General features: G+C 50.9%; 1 long non-coding RNA gene across 1 annotated transcript; it reads left to right on the top strand.

Annotated features, from left to right (window-relative positions):
* Nucleotides 1-26,222, top strand: LOC142063119 (uncharacterized). The gene is made up of 3 exons (XR_012662644.1): nt 1-101; nt 22,110-22,378; nt 22,934-26,222. It is a non-coding gene; the product is annotated as an uncharacterized LOC142063119 (long non-coding RNA).

Genomic DNA, 26,222 nt, shown 5'->3' on the forward strand with positions numbered 1-26,222 from the left:
GCCAGATTTCTTGGTGGATGAGCAGAGGCTGCGTACAGCTGCAGTGGCGACTGCAGTTCAGATGGTACCGATGGAGGGGCAGAGGTGTTTTGCCTGTCCTGGTAAGTCTGCCCTCAGTCTTTCTTTCTTCTGACCTGCTGCATTACGTGTGTTTTTCTGTAATCTTCCTCCAAGGGAGTTGGGAATGTATGGAAATATGAAATGTCCTTCTTGCCCTTTGAGTGTCCCCAGTGCTGGCAAGCTCCACATCCAGCCAGACCTGTGGCTGAACAGATTCACTAACAGCTTTCTTTTGTAATATCTCAGCTTGGAGAAGTTAATTATCTCCAAATATTGAAAAGGGCAGATGGATTTTGTAGGATTTACTTGGCTGTGTAATTTTGGTGCCCCAGAGATGCTATTTGGTCTGGCTGCGATGAGTGACACATCATTGCACCCGGGCGCAAATGTCACTTGAGTATATTACTTCCTCCCTCTCCTGTTATTTGCCCACCGGGGAGAACTGTCTCTTCCAGGCTGGCCCAGCTGTGCCGAGACTGCTAATGCTCTCACCCAGCCCTCTCGGCTGTGCACTGCTGGTGTGGCTATCTGGGGATGTACCAGAGGCAGCTTTGCAAACTTCCAGCCTGTGCGAAGGAGCCAAAGCCTGGGACTGGAAGGCAGAGCTGCAAATTGAGCACTTCTGTCTCAAGCTGATGTATAAATGTTAGCAAAAGCTTCTGAGCACATCCTGTGTGTGGATGCAGTGAGAGGCTGGTTAATCCCCAGGGGCTGATGAGGAGTCCTTCTCCAGCTGGCTGGAAGATGACCCTTCTCAGCCCCTCTTTCATCACTCCTGTTCCTCTCAAGGGTTTTGGGGAAGTCTGTGCTAATGCTCTGGCAGAAAAATGAGGGGTGGGGTGCGAAGGCTTTCTTTCCCGGGGGTGTGTTCCCCTTCTCTGGTTCTGGTGAGCACTTGCTGTTGGAGCCTGCCTTGGCTCTCCTCCCTGCCCGCTGCTCCTGTTTCTGTGGCGCAGGTCCCACGTGTTTGCAGTGCCCAGCCTGGGCTGCATTCAGGGACAGGGAGTTTTTGCTGTGATGCTCAGACCAGAGGTAAAGCCTCCTTTATTTTTACATCTCCTCCACCTCTTTGTGCTTTGTTTCAAGCAGCAAAAAGTTAAATGTGCCATTGCATTATCAGCGTGCTCAGCCCAGAAACTAAATAGAGATGTTCCCAGCGAATTCACTTTAATCTCAGTTTGTTTGCCAAGCAAAGCAATCTCCCTGTGCAGTTATGGCTCTCAGAAGTTGCTGAGGTGGAGGTGACTGCTAAAAAGGAGACAGATGCGTCAATTTTTTTGTGCATGCATGGGTTTGGTGCAGGAGGTGAACTTCGGGGGACCTTTGCAATGCTCCACTTCTGTTTATAGGTAGAGGTTGACTTTTGTGTTTGGGGGATCTGGGTCAAATAGCTAAAGGGCCTGTCTTCGAGGGTTTACCAATTGCTGGAGTTGATTGAATTGGACTGGGGAGGGCAGTGACCACAATGCTTCCCTCCTAGCCTCCAGCTGGTTTGACTTGCAATGCAAATGTTTTCTCCTGTCACCTCTTAATGATCCTTTTTCCCCTTGCGGGTGTATAATTTCCCCTGGAAGTCTCTAGTGAATGGTTTCCATCACAGTTATTTGTCCCTTTCTTTTCAAGTCTACCGCAACTTCTATAGAATTGCAGACCTGGCATGATTTGGGGTGGGAGTAGATTGAATTGCAGTATTTCATCTCTGGCTGTCAAGTGAGCCTGCATTACCTTCTGTGGGGCTGACAGCAAGGAGACATCAAACCTGCTGGAATATATAAAGTAAGCTGACAAGTGGCCCAGTTTGCAGAGTGGAGCTTTCTCTCCGAAGCGCGTTCTGGGTGAGCAGCACTGTTCCCCAGGCCAGTGGAGAGGGGCCTGGGATGAGGGAGGAGAAAGGAATGCTTGGCTTGGTGGAGCCAGGGAGGAAGGGGAGAGCAAATGCTCTTCTGGGGGATACAATTGGAAAGACATCATAGAGGAGGAGTTCATAAATCCATGGGGCTTCTCATGGCTGAGGCTTGATTCATCTGCACATCAAAGGAGGCCAACAGCCTCTTGGTGAGGCTGCAGGAGTCAGGGGGGAGAAGGGATGGCTGAGGCACCGGACCCCCACACCTCACCCCGAAACATGTGCGCTTTGAACCCCCTCGCAGGCAACAGGCCGTGGTGGAAAACAGATCCCCTGTGGTCTGGTGATGTGCAGTGTCTACGTGTGCCTGGTGCCTGTTCCGTGCCTCGGATGACAGGTCTTGCAGCACCAGCTGGGAAACGCTGCTGGCATCGGTGTGTTTTGTACCATGTTCTTTTCCTGCCCGTGCAGAGATGCAGACCCAGCCTGCTGGCTGCAGAGGCAGGACCGTGGAGAAATGTCTGTGCCCCAGCGAGTGACAACCTTGTGGCCAAGCTCTTTGGTCAGCCCTGCCTGCTCCTTAACTGGAAGGTCCCTCTAGGCGAGGGAGCTGCAGCGTCCTACCCTCGGAACTGGTGTTTGTGTCCTGCCAGCTTGATTCAAAAGGTCATGTGGATTTATGGAGAATAAGGGGCATGGCTGAGCAGGGCACCAACCCTGGGCTGACATGTCACCGTTCCCATGTGTGTTACACTGAATTATTGAACATCAGAGCTACTGTCTTCCCTACATGCTGCATGGGAAGAAGTGAGGTGCCCCAGATTTCTTAGCTTAGCAAGAAAAAGGTGCTAAGAAAACCCCTCTGCATCGCTTAAGACACTAAAGCCGGTTGGTGTGAAGCTGTGCCTGGCTAAGCAGGGCCTGGGCTGTGCGAGGTGGTCTTTTTACCAGCACGCCCTTGTGCCACATCAGCTCAGGGATCTGCTTTGCTGCTTTCCTTAGCATGCAGGACAGGCGCCTCTCCTCCCCTTGACATCTGCCATTGCCTTGCAGGAGGCAGGACCTGCTCGCAACTCCGCTCCCACTAAAATAAGGTGGAATGGTTCGTTGCTGATAGGCTTTAGGCTCCTGCCTCCTCTTCTGTCTCTGGGTTGGTGTCAGGTCTGTCGATAGGAGAGGGCAGCCTTGACAGGAGATAAAGCACGTGCCATGTTTATTGACCACTGCTTCTGCCGGAGAACTAAACCTTTCCTCCCCGGGGGACTGTACCGCTGATTGATACTTAGGCAGCCTCTCGCTGTGCGTTTTTCTCCTCTCTGACAGCATTTTTGGAGCAGGCGGCGTAGGCAGGAGCTGTGGAACAAACCAGATGCTTTTCCTGAGTTCCAGCCTGGGCTCAGAAATCCCCACTGAGTCTCTGAGAGGAGGGGGACCTTGTTTTCCCTGCGGAGGGAAACGACAAGCAGGGTTTGTGCAGCAAGATGTGGGTCCCGCAATGGGAATGGAGCCACAGGGGCTGTGCACCGTGCCTTCAGTGCAGTCCTGCGGGTTAGCCAGGTCCAGACATACCATGTCACTTGTGCCAGGACTGCACAAGTCCTTCCAACATCTCTGGCTTTCTAGGACCTAGAGGCAACCAGCTGGCAAAGGTCCTCTGCTCCCATGCAAAACATAGCTCAGTTTTTGCGTGGCTAAACCTTGAGAGGACAGCCTCGGGGGGGGGGGGTACAGCAGGCTTCAGAGCAGCTCCCATCTCACTTCCCTAATTCTCTGTGGGAAGAGCTGAGCAGGGGAGGTGGCAGCTTTCCAGCGTCCCTTTGCATCTCTCCCCTCATCCATCAGATGAAGGACAGGAAAGTAGTCTTGCTCCTGCCAGACCAGGATGTCCTGTAATCCTACTGAGGGTACGAGGCAGGGTTTGAACCTAGGGCTTAAATAACTTTCAGTGTTAATGATGGTTTATGATCCTTTAAAGCTTTCGAGTCTCAAATGCTCCCAGAGATTTTGATAAAGCTCAGTCCTGCAGGGTTCACCTTGTTGCCAAAATACAACCAGCTCTGGGGATGAGGCGACATGGGGATTAGCATTTCTGCTCTGCAATGAGAGGGAAACAGCTGTCTCAACACGGAGCAAGATGCTAAGGGAATGTTGGGAAGGATTCACCTGAAATATTCCTGGTCAGAGTGTGGGTCAAAGCATAAGGAACTTGTAGTCCTCAAGGTGGTCCCTCCTGCCGCACAGTAATCTGCAAACACACTCCCGTGGCAGCTGGGGACCCCGTGAGCCATCACTCGTGATTTCTTCCCTCCTGGCACCGGCCTTTGGGTACAAAGCTGCCCGGAGCCACCAGAGCTGCTGCCCCATGGGCTGCAGCAAGGTGCTGGAGGCCTTGGCAGGAGCTTAGCACATCCTCCAGCAGTTTGTTTTCTCTTCTCTCTTAAAACTTTCCTAAAGTAGAGGAAGCGGCACTGGAGAAGGGTCTATAAATCAACCTGCTTTACTGCCATGCACTGTTAAACTACTGCTGCATTTCACCCTGGAGATGGCTGCATTTCAGTGCAGGATGAATTGATTTCTGTACACCAAAGGTCGAAGCTTGAGCTTCTGACTTAGTTCTTACTTAGTCCGTACAAAGGCAAAATCCCCATTGAAGCAAGCGTTTGGGTATCAGCTGCTCTATAAATAACACAGAACTAAGTGAAAACTAAGCCAGGCTCTGAAGCTTGCAAAGTGCTTGGGATCCTTGGAAATGGATGGTCCTGGGGTAACTTCCGATTTTAGTAAGGAAAGGAAAGAACAGAGGCTCGGATCACAAAGTAGGAAGTTTTTTTTTCTTTTTTTCAGCTATTCTGCAGCCTGACTTCCTCTCTTTGACAGAGGAATCCCTGAGAAGTGCAGCCTTGCCCCGAGCCGTTTGGTCTGATCACCTCACAGGAGCTTTTTAGCACTAGGAGGATTGAAACGGGAGGGAGTGCAGCAGGCAGATGAAATCTCGCATTCCTGCTGCCCTCTGCATTCCCCTGCTCTTTGTTTCACTGCATCCAGCTCTTTTTCCGAGTTTGGTTTTCTTTTCCCCAAGGGAGGCAGTTAGCTTAATGAGCTAACGCTCCTCTGATTGTTTCTGGAGATGCAGGCAGTGCCCCATCTCCACTGCTGGCCTCGCTTGGATCCTGCCAGATAAATCATGCTGATTTAAAATTGATCGTTCTGGGATGTGGAAGAAAGTGGAGTGGGCGGATTTACCCCATTAGGGTGCATTGATCACCATTACTGCGTGTAATCAGGGTTAATCTCAGGATTAATTGGGGGGATTTGCTGATGGAAACGATCGGCAATTTGTGTTAGTTACTGCTCTATTCGCCTCTAATGGCTTAATCAGATTACAAATTAAAAGTGGCTTCTCCCATAGAATCTCCCTGGACTTTAGCAGGAGCCAGAGCAAGAGGAGAGAAGCACATCCAGAGCATGTGGTTTGCAACTCTGAGCTCAGTCCTCCAGGCGGGAGGATGGACGGATGGAAGAGCTCTGCGGGGAGCCCTGGGCTGCGGCAGGGAGAGCACCCATGGGCTGCATGGCAGGGTGGCTGCAGCGGGCCCTGGGTGCCTGCTCTGCCCTGGCTGATTGTGAGCTGGGAACAAACGTGTGTGCGTGATGAGGTGATATTAGTGCATTTTCTTTAAGGATTTCTCGCGGGGGGGCAGGGAAGGAAAAAACCCCACCCTTGGTTTGACTTGTGCACGGTATGTGGGGCAGGGGTGGCTCTGCGGGCTGGCACCAGCAGAAGTAGTGCTCAGGCCATTTTGTCCTGGAAAAACATTTCAGGAGGGAGCAGAAGGAATTTAAACTCTAAGCAAACTATTAAAACAGTGATTCTGCAGCAAATAAATTAAGGCTGATGAGCTGAGACTGGTTAAAATAATGATAGAAAGGGGTCCTGTCCTGCAAAGAGTCATATAGCAGGAGCGGAGCTGAAAGCATCTGAACTCTATTAGCTTAGCAGGGTCTGCCTGCGAGCATCTCAGCTGAAAGGGTGCAGGAGAGGAGCCTTGCAGCAGCGGCCATCACCTGGGGATCCGCCACCCACAGAACAGGCCATAACTGGGGGAAATTGGGAACTGTCAAGTCCAGCTTTCCTGTGAGAAGGCAAACAAAAAAATCTTTTTGTTTGGAAGTGCACTCCCATCAATTTACCTCAACAGATGGGGCTGGTTATAAGTGGGGAGGGCTCAGTCTTGCCTCATTCCTAATCTGCTGATATTGGGTTTTTGATATGTGACAGTCAGGTATAAGTGCTGGAGATCTATTTATTCAGCTATTTATTAGCAAACCTGAAGGAATAAAGGAAAGTGAATGTTTCAAGTGGCTGCTGACAAATTAGAGCAGTTTAATAAATCGCTTGTAATAAACTACTTTACTTATGCTGAGAAATGTCACTGACTTCTCTAATAAGCCATTCATGATGAAACAAGCAACACTTAAAGAATAAATTCATTTACAGGGCTTGTTGATGTGTTCTGACTGTTCCCTGCTGTAAATTACTCGCCAGGTATGTCTGCGTTGGCGTGTGCTATCCAGACTGCGTATAAATCTGTTGGTAAGTCTGTAACTCACAGGGAGGGCTTCTTTGTCAGGAGCTGCTCATCAATTAGGAGCTGAGTGGGATGGGGTAGCCCACTCCTCATTCCTGGCTAACACTCCCCTCTTTCCACAGCATCCTTATCTCCCAGCCAGCCAGCAAAGACGAAGCCCTTTTATAAGGGAGTGTATCAGGCAGCCCTGTATTTTTGCTGTTGCTCTACAAAAATAACATCTCATTTAGGATTAGGTAATGTCACTCCCTGCTTTTAGCAAACCCAGCAGAGGCAGCTGCTGCTTGTCACTTTTTCCAAGCCTTTGAAATGCAGCAGCTCAAGCTGTGGCAGGACCTTGGAGGCCAAAGGACTTGCATTTGTGGAAGGAAGAGGTAAATACCAAGGATGGATTTGAAAGAGCCTGAAAGGTGTGTTTAGACTAACAGAAGGGGGCAACTGCGGCTCCCGGGCCTGGGAGGGGGCTCAGCACGTCTATCAGCAGAGCCAAGCAGCAGCTTGGACACTGAAGCTCAGGGAGTCCTAGATGTGGTTCCCTGCAGCCTGGCAGCCCTCGAGTCGTCCTGCCTCCGAAATTTGGCAGGCAGCTGATGGAGGTGAGCACTGCTGTCGGGGGGCCACAGCACGGCTGTGCCTGCCCTGCCAGAAAGCTCAGGAGAAAGCTGCCTGGCCTTGCTGGGCCTATTGCATCCAGGGGAAAAAAGAAAAACTTGGGTGTTTTTCCTCTCCTGACTTGGCTTAGACTTGGGGATCTGCAGACTAGGCTTTGAAAGGGACCTGATGCTGGCTTTGGAAATGTCAGGCATTGTTCTGTCTATCCCAGAACATTCATATGAAAAGGTGAAAAAAAAAACCCACTGTTCAAATAGAGGCAAGAGTGTCTGACCTGGCTTTGAAAGCTGCTTTTGTTGCTGTGCTCCTCAGGCGAGGTGGTGTCTCAGGAAAGCTTTGCAAGGAAGTGCAGTACGTGTAATCTGGTTCTAAGGAACATTTCTTTGTAAATGCAAACAGAAAAGGGAGGAGATGGTCAGTGGTCATTCCTTATTTTGATCTGGATGCAAACTAAGGATCCCAGTTACACAGTGCAGCAGGATCTGTGGAGAAAGATATTGTTTCCTGGCTGAAAAGGTAGGCAGGTTTTTTCTTAAAAAAACTAGGGTTTTTTTGCATCTACACCCTGATATGGGCGGTGTATGACGACTATACCTTTTTTCCCTCAAAGCACATGCTCCAAGGAGACCGAGCTGTATCTGAGCTGCTTTCCTCTGCCAGGTGCAACTCCCCAAGCCCCTTGGCAAGAGTTAGTGGTGCTGCTCTGCTATGTTTTTTACTGTTTCTTTATTAAAAAAGCTCTGGGTACAGCCAGGCTTGCTTTGTTCAGTGCTTTACTGGTGCCTCTGCTCACCCTGCCTGAAAAATGGATTGTCTAACGTTTAAATTGGGTGCTCCCGACTTTCCCACTCCTGTGCATTTCTAAGTGATCCTGCCCGGATCTGCACCCAGCTTGCTGCATGTCTACCCACATCCTCCTCCTCCTGCAAATAACCGACAACTCCATGGTTTTAATCTTTTAATCTACCTTGCAGTCAGCCAGGTAACTTGCCACCACATGCTGATTGCCTCCTGCCAACTTGTGCATAAAGACTCCTTGCCGTGCAATTAAGCAAACCTACAGCAGCATGTCTGGGGAGGCAGCTGGAGATGATTTGCCCTCAAGAAGTGGGTTTGCTGGGTATTGGGAAAATCCCCGAAACTGTCAGTGAAGTTTTCTTCTGCAAGTGGTTCCAAAGTCACCCCTGCACCTTAAAGCATTGCTCATGTCAGGAGAGAGACTGAGGGTTTTCCAGGACAGCAGCTTGGTCAGTGCACCTTCATGTCCAAGATCAGCCCTGCTGACGCTACAAGATGCCCCTGAGCTGTTCAAGTGCTTCCCCGCCTCTCCCCCTCCTCTGCCTCACAACAGACTGTGATTTTTATTTTTTTAGTGGCACAAGTGGGTCAAAAGCTGTCTTTCCTCCTGCTGTTGTTTCTGTAGTTGTAGTAGGTGGGGAGGAGCAGGGCTGGGGGTGGCTCAGCCCCACTCCTGCTGCCAGGGGATCATTTCTGTGGCCAAGGGAGCCCTCAGCCGCTGCTGGGAGAGAGGAGCTGTGTGCCTGCCCGCTTAGTGGGTAAGCCACACATTTTTATGGTTGTGATTATTGCTTTTTCCCTTTTGGAGGAGGTTTAAGAGAAAGTGCTTGGAAAACCGTTTTGGTGCTTGGCAAGGCGACTGGAGACCTCATCTGTTGCTTAGTACATTAAGCTGCTCCCTGCTTCCGATGCCAGCCTGGTTTATGTTAAATGGAGCCTCACCAGGTCATGAGAGCCAAGTGGCTCCTAAATTAGCTAAGACATTAATCAGATCCCATTTGGATTAGTGTAGGGTGTCTATGCCCTCACCCTTCCCTCCATAAATTAAGGAGGTTTTACATCTTCAAGGCTTCTCTGGAATTGTGTTCTCTTTGCCCTCCACGCCTTCCCAAGTGCTGGTGACAAGTATACACAGCTTAATTGGTTGGCATGGGAAAGGGCTGACATTAATTGGCTGTGTTTGGCATGCAGGCTTCCCATCTTCCAGCGCCTCCCAGGGATCTTATCAATCCCATCTCCGAGACCAGCAGCTCCTGAGCACGGCTGCCAGTTAGATGGGGTTTGATTCTTTGCTGATGATGATGGAAATTGTGTTTGGCTTCATGGCACTTTGGCTGGGGAAGAGCAGTTTTCACGCTACAGCTGGCAATCCCTGCAGCGAATACACAAGGGCGGAAGGGATCTGCAGGCATCACCTCCCCGTGGGGGTGGGAGAGTGCACCACGCTTGTGTGCCATTGCGCTGAGCGAGGAGCATCGGGGTCCCCTCGGGTACAGGATGATACTCCTGGAAGGGGGGGGATGGATGCCATACCCCAGCCCAGCTCCCCAACAGCCTTCGCAGATGGTTGAGACCCCTTCTCATCTGCATTTTTGCTGTGCCTGTGGCAGCTTGCGGCGAAGGCCGGGGGTGGCACAGCTGAACCGCCACCTCCCAGAGGGGAAGGTCCGGTTCCCTCCCCACGCCCGAGCGTCTCCCACTGCAGGGCAGGGGCTGAGTGAGCAACCTTCTCCTGCCCTACAGCTTTGCCTGGGTGCGTAGCCTAATTTCATTTTAATCCATCCTACATACTTGCATGTCTAGGGTTAGAAAGTGACCTGCAAATTAACATTTTTTGGGAGCTGGGGATTTGTGTGGGGGTGTGTGTTTGGTCTCTGACAAGTCTCAATAGCCAGTTAACTTATTTTAAGGGACAAATGTAACAGTTCCTTGCCCTGATTGTTTTCACATCCCTCCCTTTACCTGATTAATTCTTAACCCATCTTCATAATTAATCATGAAAGAGAGCAGCTGTCCCTCCTTTCCAAACAATCTTTTCACCATCAGGGAACAATACTTGTGCTGGGATGAACAGCAAGTTTCTGGTAGCTCTAACTATTAAAAAAAGTGATGCTTTTTTCATTACCTGGTTATGACTGCCTGATTTCACTGTATTTACTTAAGTGTCCTAAACGGCTGTGTATCCCTCCCTGGTGCCATCAGTGATGCTGTATCAGCATTGCTGTCTGTGCTTAATGGTGTTTAAAGAGTTTGAGTAGGACTGCAAAGCAGAAGGATAACCCAGCCCAGGACTCTGACAGCAGGGCCTGGGAAGATGAGGATGATGGGTTAATGCAGGTTTACTGTTGTGCACGTTTTTGCATCGCTAGTTTCCATTGATGGCCTCAGAGAAGTGGTGGGGATGCTCTAATACAAGTGTGAAAAACCTTCCCTTCGTTCTTTTTAAATGGAACTTGTAATTTATTGAAATAATTTGGGGCTGAAAATGAACAAGTCGGCAGAAGAGGGAAGGGGAACGTGGTCGCCTCAGCCTCCAGGTCTTCAAGCACTTGGAATTCTACCTGTGTCTCTGGGCTGTTGCTCAGGACCTTCTGCCCTCGGGCGCTCCCTCCGCCCTGGCTCCTTTTGCAGCTTTGGCCATTAACATCCAATCAATAGGTGGCGGATTCGGAACAAAACCCTCAACAGCCTAGAAGAGTGGAAGATAATTAGGCTTTTACACCTTTTTATAAAAGGGGAGGTTTGGGTGAAGAGAGAAAGAAAAGAGCTCCTGACTGCTCATAAAAGCTGTGGCCTGGCTTTACCCTTCCTTAGGAGCTGTGAGGGAGATGGATGTTAGAAATGCCCGGCCAGAAGCAAAGGTTCACTTCAAGGGTTAACTTTATTCCTACATGCCAAAGCCAAAGGAATGCAAGACGTGCCCTGGCAGTGGAGATTACCGTGGGATTACCAGTGAATTTTCAGAGGGAACAGAGCATCCCTCCATGCATTGCAATGATACGGTCTCACCTGACGCCACCTCCTTAAGCTATTACTTTAGTCACAAAAGCCCCTCTCCGATGTCAGCAGCAGGACTGCTGCAGGCGAGGAGCACGGCCGAAATCCTCCAGCTCCCTCCTAGACCTGCAGCCTCCCTGCCTAGGGGTGGGGGTCCCTTGCCGAGGCCAACACTCGCGCCGAAGGCACCGAAGACGGAGCGCGCTGTTCAGCAAACCTCGAAACATCCCCTCTCATGGGGCTTTGCCTGACATGATGGTATCTCAGCACAACTTCACTGTCAGGAAGTTTAACGATATTCAGCTTAAGTTTTCTTTTATTAACATGATCCCCTTGCTCTTAGCAGCCTGTACCATAAGCCTCCTTCCTCTGCAGTGTTTATGTACTCAAGCTATTTGCAGGATGCTGTCATCTCTCCCCTTAGCTGCCGCTTGTTTGAAGTAGGCAGATGCTGCTCTTAAAACGTTTCTGCCTGGATTTCTCCAGCCTCTATGTCATTATAGCCTACCCTTAAATTCTTCTCAGCGTATCAATATCTTTCCTAGTAATTACATGCTTAAAGAACATACAGTATTCCCCTGTTTTTATACACCCTCTCCAGCCCAGTATAAACACACAGCAACATGTATACAGAAAACAAGCCGACAGCCTTACTTGGAAAGCTTTCCACTCCATCCACAATTATCTCTCTTGGGGAGCGAATGAGAAAGAGCACATGCTGCAAGTGACAGGCTCTCAGCATCTCTTAGAGCGGTCTTGGACCATGTTCAACAGCTAATGGCAATGACGGTGGAAGGACGTGTGCGGCAGTAGGATGGACGGCCTTGCTGTCTCAGCCCTGCTTTGAGGCGGGAGGTTTTGTGTAAGCAGCCTTTCTGGACATGCAGCGTGGAACAGGAACTGATTTTTTTTTTGGTTTAAAAGTCCAATTGCGCTGTAGGAACACCTGCCAAAGAAAAAGGTTATCCCAGGCACCTCCCTGTAACACTGAGGCTGTGACTGCAGGTGGACAAGGCACCGCTGCTTCCCTGCGCTGCAGTTGGAGGAAACTCTGACACAGGGCTGTCCTGTGTGCTGGGCTGGAGAAAGCCAGATTTATAAATTAAGGATGTGGAGGTAGAAGGTGTCTCCTGACAAAAGCTCCTCTTCCTGCTGTGCCCTGTCACCAGCCGTGCATCGGGGAGGCTTTTTGAAATAAGGTGGATGGGTGCCCTCTGGTTTGTGCAGCACTGGGTGACAGGGGGACTTGAAGACAGCCCCTTTTCATCATTTTAGCAAAAAAAGAAGATAAGCATCCATGACATCTGATCCTTTGCCGTAGGTCTGTGCAGGTCTACGTGCTTTGCACCTGGTTGCTCATGGCCAGGAGCAGTGAGTGCCAGTCCTGTCCTTCACCACTGGTCTGTCGCCTTTTACTGGCACTAATTTCTTGCCCAGAGGAAAGAAAGGACAGCGTGGGGGAAAATACCCCGTGGTGCCTGCAAATACCGGGGGCTCGCTGATCTGTGCCCTGCTGGAGGGCTGGTCTTCAGCGAGATAACATTGTGTTTTACCGCGGTTTCGGTTTCCTCTGAGCATGACTCATTTTGCCATTAAGATCAGAATCCTTGCTGATAAAGGGAGACTGAGCTCACAAGAATATACAATTTCCAGAAGGTAACTGGAGCACCAGTCCTTCCCTGATGCTCATGGCCAGCAGGTCTGGTCCTGCTCCTGCGGGGGCCCCGCTGCGGAGCTTGGCAAGGCAGGCAGGGCTCCAAGGATGTCACAGCCCTGTCTCCTTCTCGGAGGGCAGCAGCAGTAAATGTTTTCTCCAGGACAGCAATGCTGTACAGAGAGACACCAACATCTCCAAAGCCCAGGGGATGCCCTGTGACCCTGCATTCACTCAAGTTTCCCTAGCAAGAATGGGAACTTGGGCTGACCCCTTCCTCATCTGGCACACACAAACAGCTCTTAGGTGAGTTTTACTACAAAAATGCTTCTTTCTTTTTACGGTATCCCTTCTTAACATAGTTTTTTAACCTATACCCTAAATTACAGTGTGATGGAAAAGATAGATACTATCTGTTTTTACTATGCTATTCATTTTTTCTATCAGATATTAGTTATAAAACCACACTGCTTTTGCAACGCGGACATTATTGCAGATGAGTGACCAGGCCTAAGCATTCCAAATGTCGGGCTAATTAGAAATGAAAATGGATCCCAATAGGAGAACTGAATGTACACAAGGGGAGTTAAATCAGAGGGCAGAGAGGAAAGGAGAGATCGCCAAGTGTGTGGCTGCACTGACTTTGTCCATCTGGTGCAGAAAGGCCTTTTTTTGCTCTTGCAAGTGTCTTCCTTTTGGAATAAGCAATACTTTCCTGTTTCATGTGCAACAGGTGAGATGCAGGGAATCAGGCTGCCGAGAGGTAGACAAAGGGTCCGCTAATTTTTGAGTCGAGTTGTTCACTTGACTTTTGCAAGCAAAGTTTTCAGAGTGGCCTATTTTTGGAAAGATTCGTGCTGATCCAGGGGAAAAAAAAAAACAAACCACACAACAGAGGGCAAATCTCTCCCTCAACTGGTGCAATTAGGGAGGTTTTTATTCTGAGCCTTGGTAATGTGGGGCCATCTGTATTGGCTCCAGCAGGTCTCATTCCCCAGCTCCTGTGCTTAATTGCACTTCCATTGGCAACTTAAGCAGTCACTGCATGTGTTTCAAATGAACTCTCCACTTCAGGCTGGTTTTACTGATCACCTTTGTGTGATTGGTAATTAAAGCCCTTTTCAGCCAAGGGAGAATTATTGCCTGTTTTTCAGCTTGTATCTCACTCCTTTAGCTTGCTCTGCCTTTTGCATTTTCTAGTATTCCCTCAGTTCCTTATCTGTTGCAAAAGCCCCACCACGGAGCCATTTGTCTCTTCCCTTGATGAGAACCATGCCTTTTGGGAGACCATCTGGGTTTTTCCCTGCCGAACGCGAGGGTCTCCAGTGGTGCAGCAGATCTGCCCAGTTTTTAGGTGCTTGTGGGGAACAAAGGAGGTGGCGAGCAAAGGGAAGAGATTGAGAGAGCAAAGGAGGGTGAACTTAGCCCAATGGTAAATCCATCCCTGAAGCCGCGGTGCAAACAGGAAATGATCTCTTAACACCGTGCACCTGCATCCCTGGGAAGAGCATCCAAAAGGGGCCCAAGCCCGCGGCAGGGTCGGCAGGAATGGTGCTCCAGTCCAACTGCAGGGGTTTTTAAGACTCCTTGGCCAGCCTCAGTCCTCGCTTAGCTTCTGGTTCCTGCCTCTGAGTGCCTCTGCCAGATGCGCTCTCCCTTTCCCTTACCCTACAGTAAATGAATCCGATGCTGTTGAAAAGTATTGAGGCGGCAGCTCTGGAAGCTGGGGGCCACCTGGGATGCTGACAGCATCTCAGTGCCCTGCACAAAAGCACTGGTGCTTTTCATGCCTGGTGCAAGGCTGGCTCTTGGAGAGAGTGATGCAGCTGATGGGCTTTTAGCAACCAAATCTAGTCTGGAACAATCAAACTTGGGATCTCACAGCTCTCTGGCTACCCCATGCCGAAGCTCCTTGTTGAAAGAAATAAATGTGTTACGCAGATGAAAAAGGGCTTATCCGGAGCCTGGGCTGGCTGTGCCCAGCCCCAGCGTGGACCCTCCCTGGCTTAACCCCACACAGCAACAGGGTGTAAGCAGCTGAGACAGGAACATCAACAGGACCGAAACCAGAGCAGGAGGGAAATCTCCTGCCCAGCCAGGAATCCGGTTGGGCTGCTGGGAGGCGGGGTGGGTGTCAGCGTCCGTACTCTCATTAAAACCCGGATGAGGTCGATGGCGCTTCTGGCTCAGGTGCCTCCTGAAGCACAGGTCTTACCAGGTCTGCTGGCTCTTCCGTTTAGGGCGAGTGACACAAGTTAAAGCACCTTTAAAGATCCTGCGCTGAAGGGTTTCCCCTGACCTTGGAGGATCTCATGTGACTTGAAAGTCTGGGAAGCTGTAAGTAAAATCACAATAGAAAGAAGGCGATTCCCAGTAAAGACTCACCCATTCAGAGACAAATACACTGCCTTCTAATCACAACTTTGCCAGGGAATTTGCCTTTTTACAACGCAGGTAGCGTCTGTACGAAGCGGTGCCTGACCTTTGCAGGGAATCACACCTTGCTCCCAGCGCATCAGGCGCTCAAAGGATGCAACAACTTGCAAACAAGCATCCTGCCCCGGCTCAGCGCTGTAAGTATGAGGTCGGGCCAGTGTTCTCAATCCGTTGCACTCACCTCCCCACCCTACAGATGCGGAGGAAGAAAAGGGTCAGAGTGCCTTTGGCAGCAGAGACCTAAGGCTTGGAAAAGCCTGAAAGAAATTGCCTGCAGCTGCTGCTGTAGTATGCTAAAGCCCAAGCCATGACAGTATTTCTTGGATTCCGGTGGGATGGGAGAGGTGTTTTCCTGAGGCTTGCTTCCCCCTGCCCCGTGGGGGGTTATAACAAGGAGATTGTGGGATTTAAGTCTATGATGCTGGGATTAGGCGTTCCTCAGTTGAGATGGTTCCATGTTCTTTCCCCCTGATTTGCCACTCGGTGCTCTCGTTCCCCGGACCAGAAACCAGCTCGGTCAGCTCCCATCCAGTTACGGTGCTGGAAGGGTTTACAGCGCAGCCTCAGCCCAGCATCCCTTCCTAGCGTATGTGCCTTGATTTAATGCTTTGATTTGAAAGTTATTTTTTACAATAAGAGAAAGATGGTCCATGCCAAAAAAAGCAGTTTCATAAAATGCTGAACATGACTTGCATTCTGTAATTGCAAACCTGAGAGACTTGGAGTAATTGACATTTTGGATGTATTGCAGAGTATCGTATTTAATCTTGAAAAGCAGGTTCCAGGCAAAGGAGGCAACTGCCAAGCCAAACTCAGACTCCTCACCGGGTTCCTACCATAACTCATTTTCAAATCCATTCAGCACAGTCCTGAACCTAAATGTTTATGTTTTTGATTTACTAAGATAACATTCCTGGGTCACCGAAACTGTTTGTCAGGGAAGGTCTCAAACAGACAGCAGGAATTAGTGATGTGTCGGCTCAAGCCTTGGAGGTGTGAGGGGGTGCTGGCACTTTCTAGCCCTTCGTGGAGAATTGTCGCCGTCTCCTGTGAACCGGGGATGGCAGCGAGATCTCACCATCTCACCGTAGGTTTTGGTGCCGGTTTGGGAGAGGCAACAGTAAGCGCACACCCCGTTTCGCAGAGGTGATGCTTGAGGTGATGCTTGAAGCTAAAGGTTGTAAATGCACAAGGGGTAAGCAGCGTGACGAGGTCTGCTCCAGCTCCTGTGCGACGGATTCCCTGCTGCCGGCACCTCCATCCGAGCGTGTGAAATCGCATAAATGTGGGACCGGACGCAAACTAAATTTCACAGAAGTGTGACTCAGTGCGTGTGTATTTTTGTCGGTGCATGACTTCAGTGCGTGTGTAATTTTATAAATGTGTGGGATGTGACTGATGCTCGGTAAGTGCGTCTGAAGCGGGAGCAGGGTTGCAGAGGCAAGCCAAACTTCCAAGCTAACCCACGGGTTGTACGTCTCCTTTGTCTGCGAGTGCGGCTTCTGTAAAGTATCTGTCCCACATTATCGTGGTTTACAGCCCAGCTATAAACATTTGCTTCTGTTTGAAATACAACAAATATAAGCGGAAATCTGCTCTCTGCTTTATGTGTCCTGGTAAAAGATACCAGTTGAAGTTTTTAAAAAGGCCAGCCCTCTTCTTGCAAATAGTGTTTACATTGCTCCAGCAGAGTGAATACAAATTTACAGTGGTGCAAATGAAAAGAAAGCAGAAAAGCCAGGAATGTAAGAGGGAATTATACACCTCTGACCGTGGAAATGAAGACGCGGCCCTGGCACCGCAGCTCTTAAAAGCATCGGTGGAGCTACGTTTATATTGGGCCAAGTTCTGAGTCGGTGACTCACGCTGGGTAGGGCCAGACGTTTGAACTAGTAGTCTTAGAGGTCTCCGAGCAGGGCTCCTGGGACCGTGAGCGAGGCTACAGCATTGTGCAGGGCTTGTTTCTTAAATCTGTTCTAGCTGTTCCCAGGATTCAGCTAGGATTAGGGTGTGCTTATATGCATGTGCTGGAAATACTGCCCTTTTACTTAGGAGGGTTTGGGGGAAGGAGCTTCCCTTCCCCTCTTCTGGGTAGGGTTTTCCAGCAGGGCTGCCAGCCCAGTTTGGGGATCGTTTTGGGGTCAGGTCTGGCATCCCTGGGGAAGCGGTGATTATTTGCCCAGCTGGGCAAATCTTTATTCATAATGTGCCCATTGTTCTTAACATTTTACATATTTCATTGAGAAATGGGGTGGGGAGTGGGGGAAGCAATCGTCTCTGGGAGTTCGGCTTCTCTTTTATTTCGGCTGCAGCAGGAGCCCATGGCTGTCAGGATGTTCACATCTGTTCCTGATTTGTGGACAATGGAGCACCATCCACTCGCTGCACATGGACGATCTGTGACAACTTGACAGCCTGCCCAGGAATTCAGACCGAACAGTTACTATCCAAAGCGATCAATGTTGTCTGATCCAGCATTAGAAGGGGGGTGGAAATCATAATTTCAAAGGGAGAGAAATAGAGTTGCCTCTCTTTTGGCATTTGTGATGAGTGGCATTAAAGCCTCCCTTCATCTGGTGAGAGGGCTGTTCGGGAGCGGGAGCAGCAGGAGCTGGTATGCTTCAAAGCAGGGCAGGGTGTTGGTCTCAGATGTTCCCCGTGTCTTTAAATGTCACTCCTGGAGCAGCCACAGCTCTTTGGACAGTTCTGCCGAGCCCTGCTCCCTGCCTGCATGGCCAGGGAGGCAGCGAGGGGCTCTCTTCCTCCTCCTCCGGTGTCCCCTCCTGGCCCCGTGCTCTCTGGGGATGGGGCTCAGGCACCCTGGGGTCCTGTCATGGGGAGGGGATGTGGGCAGGAGTGGCTTCATCCTCTCCAGCTCATTTTGGAAGACAATATCTGTTCCTGCTCTCAACCATCCTGCAGGACAAAGTTCTCTATCCCAGATCACGATCGCATGCAAGAGCAATGCAGTGTGCCGTGCTCCATCCATGCAGCAGGCGGTGGTCTCCTTAGGTGGCTCTGCGACCACTCAACCCCTCCTTTGGCTTGGGAGATCTGCCCCGACCTGCACCACGCACTGCTCGCCCCTTCTCCTTACAGACCACCCTGGCGCTGACCCTTTGCAAGGGCAGCAGCAGCCTGGAGATGGGCAATGCCTGGAGGAGAGTGGCACAGAGGGGATGGCATCTCTCCTCCTTGAACGTGCTCCGAGGCCGCCCTTCCACTCCACGGCGCGTGCGCTGCACCGCTTCGCCTCCTCCAGTGCAGCAAATGGGTGTAAGTAGGTCTGAGCAAGCCTGACAAAATGCAAGGGACCTAAATTACATTACCTTGCACACCAGCTCTGAATCTGACCTTGGGGATTAATTAGATAAACAACCATCTTGTACAGTACCTTATATAAATGTACAAGCAAGGCACCATTAAGGATTACATTGTCACTAACCTAAGCCCTTGGTGATTTAATTAGACAATTAGAGGGTGCTTGGGAATGCTCTCGTAGTAACCAGAGATATTAACACCATTTGTATTTATATTTAATGGCATTGCAGAAGGGATTTTAATTATTCTGAGCCTTACTTGTCTTTAAACTTCTGAAGAGGAAATTCTCTTCTGACTTTAGCAGAGTCTCAAGGCAGGTGTTGCAAGCACCGTGTTGGGCAGGTCCGAGGGCCAAAACCCTTTTCCACAGTAAAGCCGCGTTGCTCCTTGGCAGGCGATTTGTTCAGTGCGATGGCATGGAGCGTGCCGGTCCCACGGTAACGGCAGGAGGAGCAGGGACCAGCCCTGGGCTTGCTGGCATCCAAGCAGTGGTAAGAGATGGAGACTGTCCCCTGGGTAATGACTGTGCAGAGAGAAAGGTTTGTGTGATGGTGCTTAGGATGGTATGTTCAATAACCGTACGCGGAAGAGCGATCGGCACGTTCCCTGGTTCTCGGCGTGCCGTGAAAGAGCAGGATGTTTATTGGCACGGCAAGCGAGGTGTTCCGTAGAGTCTCCGATGGGTAAGACAAACCCTGTCCTCGCTTGGGTCCTCTGCAGCATCCAAATCTCACCAGTGGCTGTGCAGCAGCTTAGTAATAGCAAATAAAATCTGGTGATTAAGGAGAGCCTTCAGCTCACGTCAGCTGCAACCTAATTTAGGATATGAACTGGAATCCCTGCAGGAGGAAAGCTTTTGTCTCAGCACAGGGTAGCTCTCAGCCCCTTCTTCATCAATACCAGCCAAGCGCCCTTTCTTCCTGCTTTCCTAAAGATGCCATTCTTGCAATCTGTCTGCCAATAATTGTATTTTCACTGTATTACAGCTCCAGTAATACAATTAAGCCTAAATAATATAGATGAAGTGGAGAGTAATTTGATTTGCTAACTAATGTTTGATGCAAGTAGATTTTTTTTTTTTTTGTTCCTGTTTTCGTGAATCTGCAGTTGACTAAACCCACCACCATTCCTCCACTCCCCATCCTTTAGTGAAATGTGGATACAGAGGAATGATTCATCAGAGGGACGGATCCAGACTTCTGAAAAAGACGACGATGTTTGCTTTGGTTTTATGCATGGAAGGGGTGGGATCCTCTTGGGAACTCTCTATACAGCAGTGAATGGGATGTCCTCAGATAATCAAAGACAATGAGGAAAAAGTGGGGTCAATGATCCATTCAATGAAAGCATAAGGCAAATGATACATTGAGCAGTTCCAGAAAGTGGTAATTTGACAACAGCCTGCTGCAGTGAGCCATCTGGCCAGAGGAGCGAGTGGGAGCGCCAGCCTGCAAGACGGGCACCTCTGGGATGGGAGGTGAGCTTCTGGAGGCTTCAGGCACGGCTTGTCCCCTGCATGGGGCCTCGCTCCAGAGACGCACGCAGCCGAGGCATCTGAATCACATGGAAGAGAGGCATTGCTGGCCTCTATCTAAATGTATGAAAAAAGTAGTCTTTGGAGCCGCAAGAGTTCGTGTGTGACTTGATTTTCCAGGAGCTGATTAACTAGATATGAGCTTGGTGAGTTGATACAGAGGGATACCGCACATTCAGGGTCAGGACTTTGGCATGTTGTGTTACTCTTTTCCATTTGCAAAGGGCAAAAATATGAGAGCGGAGCTCGAAAAACCTGTGTAAATAAGGAATAAGAAAGGAAAAATAAAACTGCAGGGAACAGCTTCCTCTCATGTGCTTTGCTCTGCCTTTTTTAGGCAAACCTGCTGCTCACCCTCACAACCTCCAAGCTTTCCCTAAGCCCGAGTGTCCCAGCAAGCCAGGAACTAGTTCGTGCTCAGGCTTTCACCTGGGGATGATCCAATTTCCATGGCATGGGGGATCCCTTCATAAAAGTACTCTGCTGCAGTGGCCAGGCCATGCCATCCTAGAGCAGTGCTCTGGAGAAGGCTACAGTGAAATATTTTGCAAATCCTTTTTATTTCTTGTTTACTAAAACATGCTAAGGCTTGGTTTTGAAGAAAATGACCATCAGTATGTGGCCTTGTGAGGATGCATGAAGTTCAGAGCCCTGTCTGCTCTGAGCAGTGACTGGTAGCCCATTTATTTGGAAGGGCTAATGCTGGTGCTGGCCAGGTCCTCCTGCACAGATGAGCTTCCAGCAGCAGCAAGCAGAGGCAGGGAGGGAGCTGAAGCAGCAACCGGTGGTTAGGTGATGGCAGGGAGAATGCCAGGATGCTTTATTCAAAGTAGATGCGCTCTCCAGGCTGCCAGATGAGGAAGGAAATCGGAAAAAATAGTCTCTTTCATGTGGGTTTTGGTCCTTGTTGCAAAGTCAGGCTAGGATTAACTGTCCTGTTGGAAGAGGGCCACGGGAACAGCCTCTTGCAGGGTGCCTGAGCTCCCCGGCTGGGGGGCCTGGCTGGAGCCAGCTGCGTGTGGGCAGGGAGGCAGGAGGGGGGACTCGGGCATATTTTCCAATGTTCCCAGTGCCCCTGCATGGACTGGCGTGTGGGTGGGCAGAGCTCCCTCCGCCAGGCCTGTTTTTCCACGTCCTGCTGCCCTTGACCAGACCCTGAGTTTCGTGGGTCTCGGCTGCAAAGGCAGCTGCAGTCCCTCTGCTTAGGGAGGTCACAGGCACTTGGCAAGTCTGGAGGAGACCTGGGTGCTCTGGCTGCATCGACAGCCCCAGGGTATGGCCCACGGCCCTCTGCCATGGTGGTGGGGCCCACATGCTCAGCTCACTCCGCTGGTGAGGAAGCCCCAGGCTCTGTACCGGCACAGCTCGGGATGAACGTGTTCCCAAAGGAGATGGATGCAGCCACCTGGCTGAGGAGGATGAGAACTCAGCTCCTTGTGGAGCCCAGCTGAGTTGTGGGGAGAGGTCTCAGAGCCAAAGGAAGGTCTCTAGCCCACTTTGTTCACGGGTGTAGGTGCACGTGAGGGTGGTGATGTCCAGATGAACACCTGCTTGGAATTCAAAGTGGAGCTGAGGGCTCTTCTGTCTCTTAGTCTAGGCTAAAAAATGATGTGTGTTACCCCTCGTCCTGTCATAATTGTGAAATATCCCATAGCAGCATGGGGAGGGGATGAATTTCAAACGGAAGGTGGGATGGGGAAGCTTTACAGCAGCATGCTCGTTCTCCTCTGAAGCGGAGAGCTCTTGCGCAGCTCTCGAGCGTCCTGGCCATTGCAACAAAGACTGAGGGTGTCTAACACAGGGCTTGGATGATGGATAGCAAAGAGAATGAGGAGGAAGGAGGCAAGGCTCGCTTGGTGAAATGAACGGTTCATCTACTCAGCAGATGGTGCCAAAGCACAAACCCCTTGGTTTGCGCTTGGCATCAGTGGCCGGCGCCGGGAACCTGAGCTACCACTGAGCAAACCTTCTTGTTGGTCGTGATGGAGCAGTCAAAGCAAGTCTCGTCCAGATGAGGCACAGGGTGCATTAGGTAAGGGTGCTGGCTGGCTAAGGGCCCGCCTGAGCAGACCCTGGTGCTGCTGAATGCACTTCAGTGATTCTCTGTTTGAGGCTGTTACGCGGAGCTTGGAGAACGCGATCTCATCACAAACATTGACCTAGATGGTTGCACTGGGATTACAGCTCTGCAGTAGGGAGGCAGAAACTGGCTGCTTTTATTTACACATGCACTGATATTAATTCTGTCTCTTCTCCCTCCAGGCTGGAGCTGCTCTTTTCTTCCCAGCAGTTGCTCCTGGCATTTTCTAGTTGGCCAGTGGCCTGAGGTCTCAGTTGTCCACTGTAATTCTCACCTGCAGAGCCTGGTGCCCGTGCAGCAGTGCCAGGCTTGGAAGGTCTCCAAAGGAGCAGAGCCCTGAGGTCCTGCAGCTGGGGACCATGCACTAAGAGCCTTGGGGAACAACTCTGCCAGCTGGGGACCTTGGGAAACCTCCCCAGCTAAATATCACTGCTGTCCTGCATCTGTTATGGTAAGCCAGCAAGGGTGATTGAGGCTGGGGTGGGGGTTGAGGGGGTGGGTCACAGGTCTGTCCAGGGCTCAGTAACATAACCGTTGAAGGAGGTGGCATCCTCAGGTCCTCTCCCACATGCAGGAGACATGGGTCATGCAACAGCCAAGTGCCTGTGCGGTTCCCCACCCCAGCATTGCGGCAGGTCCCGCAGGCAAGGCTTGGGGGGGGGCTCCAGGGTGGGCTGGAGGGGGGAGCGTGGAGCATGCCTGCTCTCCAAGCAAAGGGACTGGAGGCACCAGTGAGATTTGTCTTCCCCTGAAGCATTGTCCTGCAGCCAGGAACAAACTTCTCCCTCCATGGCAGCCTCTGTCCCTTCCATCTTTCTCTTGGCAGCTAAGTTGTTAATAAGCTTCCTTTTGCTATGATTCCATCTAAATTACTATTTTAAAACAACTACAGATGTGCTAAATTGGCTCAGCATAATAGGATGAGATGGAGAATAAAGGTTCCCCCAGTGGGCTGTCGCCAGCACAGGTAATTTATTACCTGGGTGGCTAATTATATGCTTCTCAGTTTTCTAGGGTGAAAACATCTTGATATTTCCTAGTTAAGGAGCCCTGACACAAGTGAAATGACCAGACATGTGAATAGGAAACATGGTGATTAAGTACCTGAGAGATGAAGAATGCAAAGGAAAAGGCATTCTGCAGCCAGAAAAAATGAACTGTGTGATTTCCCCCAGCACCTTGGGGGAGCGGGGAAGGGCTGGACCTCTCCTAACTCTGGCCAATTCAGGCACTTTGTGCATGAAAACTGCAGCTAACTGAATTCCAAGCTGGGGGGAAAAAATTCCTTCTGTAAATGAGAGAGAAGAAATTTTCATGGGTTCTGCATACGCGCTCGTGAGCTTCAGGGGCTGGAGCCGATGGGAAGGAGAAAGCCCCATAGTCCTCCCTTCTGCTCAGTGCTGGCTGTGCCCCATCTCGCTGTGCAGCCCCTCAGCCCTGCGGAGGGATGCTCCTCCACCCCATCAGGCAGCCACGGGCTCCTCAGGGCTCCCATGGCCACCGTCACAGTCCCGGGAGACCTTCATCACTGACAGCTCCTCACAACCCTGCCGTCTTTGGGAAACACCCACTTTCCTCGCTCGTGTTCCAAGAAGCGTAGGTAAGAAACATGTATCCATTATCCTCTCATTCGTTATTTGCTTGATAAAATGTAATGTTTGCTTAGCTAATGTGCTTGAGACAAGGTATGTTATAAAATACACACTCTGTCGAACACGGCAAAATGGGCCAGTTTTCACAGTACTTAAAATCTATGGCGTGAGGCAAATCCCATCTAGAAGAAAGATGCCTCGCTGAACCGCTTGTGTCAGCCCACAGCCTCCAGCCACATCAGACGAGCCAGGCGGTCCTGGGTTGTTTATGGAGCATTTGCAACAGAAAGGTGAAATAAAACCTTGGCGAAGGCTTTCTTTTTTCCCCTGGACAAGACGGGGTGGCTGGCAGGGGCAGGGGACCAGTCCCTGGGGCTGGGTGTGTTGGGGGTCTGCTGCCTGCTGGGTGGCCTGTCCCTCGCACTGGCTTTGGAGTCTGCTTGTGGTGCAGCTCATGGTGGCCTGCCCAGGTCCCATGGCTGGTGGGAGGGGGCTGAGGTCTGCTCACCCTGGGCTTTGATCTTCCCGTGAGGCCATAATACAATCTAACCTAAAATGAGATCCAGACTTCAAGACCTCTGGGTGCTCTTTTAGCTCCCAAATCTTCCCTGTCCAGCAGTAAGAACCTGCTCCTACCCGAGCCATTTCCCACCCCGTTTCCTGGTGCCCTTGCAAGGCAGCCAAGGAAAGCACCCCGGGGCCAGCACATCCCCCAAGGGACAAGCACAGCACAGGGGGGGCTTAAGCGCAAACCCGAGCAGGTACTTCTCATGGAGGTCATGCAAGGTTTGTGAGCTCCTTCATCTTTATAACAGCAGCAGGGCCTGGGATGACACCACCTGGAAGGGTCCCCAGCTCTCCCCTGGCTCTCTGCAGGGGCAGAGAAGCAATATCAGCTTTTCTTCTCCTGGTACTCTCCGTTTCATGTGTTTCTGCAGGGAAGGATGGGGCTGGGTGAGGCTGTGCTCCGGCCATGGCCAGGGGATGGAGGCAGCTGCAGTGGTGCCCGAGACAATCATGGAATCACAGAATGGTTTGGGTTAGAAGGGACTTTTAAAGGCCATCTAGTCCAACCCCCCTGCACTGAGCAGGGACACCTTTAATTAGATCAGGTTGCTCAGAGCCCCGTCCAACCTGATCTTGAATGTTTCCATGGATGGGGATCCATCTTGGGAATTCCAGGACAGGATCCCAGCTAGAGGTACCGTGTTACCCTGGGACTTTGAGCTTTTTCCAGAAATCCCTTGGTTTTGCCTGCCCTGCGGGGCTGCGGTGACTCGCGGTTTGCCCTGCCCCACAGCCCCTGAAGCGGCTGGTGAGGAGGAAGTCTCTGGGAAGTCAGAGTGTTCGTGATGAAAGGGAGAACCAGAAAACAAGGTGTTTGCTGCATGAAAGGGGCCCATTCTCGTGGATGAAAGGGAAAGACACGTACGCACGTCTTTGGACTCCACAGCATCTCCCAAAGCTCTGGTTTTATGCTTCTTTATCCTTCAACTTCTTCCTTAATGAGAAATTAATTAGCCTTGTAGTTCCTGCCTAGGAACTTGTAAACATGCAGCAGTGGTGCCCGTCATTCCTCCTGCCCCGTCCCATCCCACCCCCCTTCCCTGCGGTGTAGTCCAAGATATCTGACAAAAACACTCGAGAACAAAGCTGCCTGGCTAATTCAGGGAATTATCAGGAAGCCTGTAGCAGAGCTGAGATAATAGGCCTTAAATAGCAGCCTGATTGCGCTTCCTCCAGAGGCTTCCACGGCTCCCTCCCACCCTGGGGTGAGAGGCGAGGGGCTCCGGGCCACCGGGACCCCTGGCGCTGGGACCTGGCTGAGGTGGGGTGGGCGCACCGGCTCTTTTACAGCCTCCTGGTGATGCCCTGTGGTGAAGAGTGGACCAAGCTGTGCTCAGGGGCTCTGAGCCCACCTCCCTGCCCTGGGACGTCGCCGGTGGGGATGCCGGCGTGGGGGGAGAGTGCTGCTGGCTCCTTGCTTTGCATTTGGGGGAAAACTAAAAAGGAAAAAAAGGAAAACCAGTGCTCGTTGGGGTGGCTCAGAGGTCTGTGCTGTGATGTCCGTCATCTGGGGCATGCGGGCCATGGTGCAGGGATGGTAAAAGAGGTAGAAACAGGGCTGAGAAGAGAGGGCTCAGCCCAGTGAATCACATCGCCCCAGGACACGCACCGGCCCGCGGGCTGTGGCACTGAGCGGGGAAAAATCATTTGTGACGGGACGTAATTTTTTTTTCATTAAAAGAGTATTTTTTCATAATGGAGACCTTTAATTAGCAGAAAAATCATGTCGTTAATTGTTGCAACCAAAGGGGCAAATTCAAAATCCTGCAGACAAGGAGTGCATTGAGGCAGCAGGGCAGTGGAGCATGTGTAGCGTGTGAACCCGAGCACGGGGCAGCGATGGGGCATGTTCCCGCTCGTGCTGCGCCAGCGCAGACAGACCAGCCCCGCAGGCTGACCCTGGCCCAAAGGAGGCTGCCGGTTTGGTCTGCTCCAGCAAAACCTGCCTGCTCCCTGCTGAAATCTCTATTTATGCCCCATTTCTGGCGTGGCTGGTGCTGTGTCAAGGGACTGCTTTGTAGCCTTAATGCTCAGAAGCCAAACTTTACTGCTGACACATTTTTTCCCCGGCGCGGTTAGTTAACAACACAGGAGTTTCCTACCCCGGAGGACAGGCTGTTTCCACAGCAAGGAGGT

This window comes from Phalacrocorax aristotelis, chromosome 11, assembly GCF_949628215.1.
Source record: "Phalacrocorax aristotelis chromosome 11, bGulAri2.1, whole genome shotgun sequence".
NCBI lineage: Eukaryota > Metazoa > Chordata > Aves > Suliformes > Phalacrocoracidae > Phalacrocorax > Phalacrocorax aristotelis.